Source organism: Octodon degus, unplaced genomic scaffold, assembly GCF_000260255.1.
Source record: "Octodon degus isolate 3935 unplaced genomic scaffold, OctDeg1.0 scaffold00111, whole genome shotgun sequence".
Taxonomy (NCBI): Eukaryota; Metazoa; Chordata; class Mammalia; order Rodentia; family Octodontidae; genus Octodon; species Octodon degus.
In genome coordinates this window covers 10188530-10191664 of record NW_004524687.1, presented here as the reverse complement: position 1 = coordinate 10191664, position 3135 = coordinate 10188530, and the positions used below count along the sequence as shown (strand labels likewise).

The window sequence follows — 3135 nt, the reverse complement described above, 5'->3', positions numbered from 1 at the left end:
TAATCCCTACTTTTTATTAATTTTAAAATTTTTATCAAAGAAAGAATGACCAGTTAAGCAATATGAGTCTACTATGGATTATACAATGGTTTTGGTGAATGGAATTATGACTTTGATTTCCCTGCATAATCAGTACCGATGACACAAGGCAAAAATCTGGAGATCTTTTAAAATGAGATTGTTGCAGCCTAGCAAGATTCCCACTGTACCCTGAGGCATAGATCCCTAGCCTGCAGTAGGAATAATGTGGACCCCATTTGAGGAGTCAATAGGAATCTGAAGGAGGAACTGAGGGCCAAGCCCCCATTGTTGGTTGCTGCTCCCCAAAGGTCAAAGATGCTAGTGGTGGGTGAGGGAAAAGTGTCCCCATTGTTTGACAGGGCTGAGGCAGGCCCCACTGGAAGTTTCCCTGGATCAGTTGGCTTTCCACATCAGTTTTAGATCTACAGTCACTTGCCCAATGGTACCTTTGTCTATATCTAGTACATGGACTGGAAGGTTATATTAAAGAAACAGATAAAGGATGTGCTGTCTTCGGTGGAGCAGAACAGTTTTGAGCTAAATATCCTCATCCCAAAAAAGGAAACAAATGACCTTAACTGAAAGATGAGCATCAAATCCATAATTGGGTGGCCAGGACATGTGAATCCATACTCCCATCTTCCTGTTTAAAATTTTTTTATTTATTATTATTTTTAATGTATTTTAGGGAAGGGCCTACAGGGTCTCACCACATAGATCAGACTCATAGTGTGATCCTCCTGTTTTCAGCCTCCCAAGTGATGGGATTACAGGTGCACGCCACCATGTCCAGTCTCATTTGTCTTCTCAGCACGCCTCAGGGATTGATTCCTGGCTGTTGCTGTGCTCTCCCTAAAAAGGCGCTTAACCCATATCTTTTTAAGAATGCCTTTCTTCTTTCCATATGCTCTAAGTATGTGACTCTTTCTGTATTGGATCAGTATTAGCTAGCAATTGTGCTTGTAATCCTATATCTTAACTGTACCTGGACCCATGCTGCATCCACATTGTGATTTTTCTAAATAAATGATCCCTGACAAAGAGCCTTGATGGCTACCCACTTGGGTCCCTTCCTAGAAATCCAGGAGCTATGTTTATTTTCAATAAAAAGTCTCCTAAATGCCTCTTCTGGTTCTAAACTTTGTTTCTTATGGTTGTGAGACCATGTACTCAGTACATCTGACCTCTAAAAGGGTGAGAATTACTATATTTTTCCCATAACAGCATACATTGGGACTTATGTGGTTATAGGGCAAGAATAACAAACCTGCAAACTTACCCAACCTACCATATCAGTGGTATAGAAAAGTGTTTCACCGTTATTGTTTTTAATGTATTTGGTTGTTGTAGGGTCTCACTATGTAGCTTGGACTCCTAGTGATCCTCCTGCTTTCAACCTCACCAGCACTGGGATTGCAGATGTATACCACTGCGCCAGGACTCTGGCTGGCTCAACCTGCCCTGGCAGTAGGGCTGGTGCAGCATGTAGTGCTGGGGATCAAACTGCAGTCTCCGCACTTGCCCTAGCTTGCCTAAGCAGGTGCTTTAGTCTGCTGAGCTATTCACTGGCTTCTGTTTCACTGTTATGATCGTTTCACTTCTATCTTTATCCCTTTCCTAGGATTAGAAAGTGTCATGCAACATGCAAGACTTTGAGACTTAGGTCACTACACTGTCAATGTGACACCAAGACTGATCACTCTCCCTTAAAAAGTAAAATTAAGGAGATAATCTGTCCTCGAAAACAGGATACCATTAGACATACTAACTGTGGCAGAAGGGGATGCTTATGCAGTTGTGAAAGCTAAATGGTGTGCGTACATTCCTGATCCTTCTGCTAATATCTCAATGGCTGTGCAAGACATTAAACAGCAGGTAAATGTCATGTCAGACTCTAAAATTCCCTACACTTTCTTCTTGCCCTTTGTGGAAGGTTATTGCTAGATCTTCTTGGTGGAAACTTTTGTTGGCTGTACTCCAAATAATGTTGTAGATCTTATTGTTTGGCCCATACATACTTAACTGTTTCTTTAGATTCGCACCCTCCAGGCTTAAAGCTGTATGCCTAGTGAAGATCAAAATGCCTGCAACTTTGAGGGCCCTTTCACACAGACCCTCTGGAGAGTATCTCTGATTGCCAATCACAACTACCACCCCTCTTTAGTCAGAAAAGGCCAGAATTGTCATTGCCCTGTGCCCCTTCATGGGACTAAGGGGTACATCCTGAGAAGGGGAAATATTAGAGACAGTCAAGTTAGTTAAAAGTATGCAGGAAATGAGACAGACGTAAGGCCTACTTTCCTTAGTGATAAAAAACAATGACTGATAGTTTAAATAGCTTGATCAATCATGTGGGTGAGAAGCCAGCAAGAATCCCTGAGCTCTCCTCTAGAAAATTCTTGTTCCTTCCATGTACAGTTGCTACATGACTTGCTTCTCCATTAGAGCAAAATTATCTAAGCAACTGTAGTTGCCATGCTCTATTTTTTTTTTTTTTTTTTTTTGTACTGGGGAATCGAACTCAGGTCCTTGCACTTGACAAGCAGGTGCTTATCCCAGTGAGCTGATTCTCCAGTCCTAAGCAACTATATTTATAATCTTATTGGTTGACTATAATTTTATCCCAATTTATACCCACGGTGTAAGATTGCACTAGACCAATATACCTAAATAACTATACTTGTAATCTTATTAGTTGATCATAGTTTTGTCTCTCTTTACACTCACCTTGTGATTTTACTCCATAAAGCTTCCCCTGATAAATGGGCTCATCTATCATCCACATTCAGGGCCCCTTTTGTATCTCTTGAACAGAAGCTTTCTTTTCCTCATTAAATGTATCCTGCTCTTACGGTTTGTTGTTGGTTAGAACTCAATCTTCCCTTTTGGGAAACAAGCTAAGCTACAATATTTGCCCTTTACTATTTAGGTTGCTTATAGGTCCTACCTCATCTCTATATCAAAGTTGGGTCTGATTTTCTATATTTTGAACCTTGCAGCCTTAGATTACTTCTGTTCGCAAATCTCAAGCTAACTTCTCACAATAGCAAAGACCACAAAAGTAAAAATACTTTCCATAATACTCTTTCATTTGTGAGAAATATACACACATAC

General features: G+C 40.6%; 1 pseudogene; it reads right to left on the bottom strand.

The window, feature by feature from the left end:
- The window catches only part of LOC101572454, a 9701-nt pseudogene extending 6895 nt beyond the window's left edge, over nt 1-2806 (bottom strand).
- Between the last annotated feature and the right edge of the window lie 329 nt (nt 2807-3135).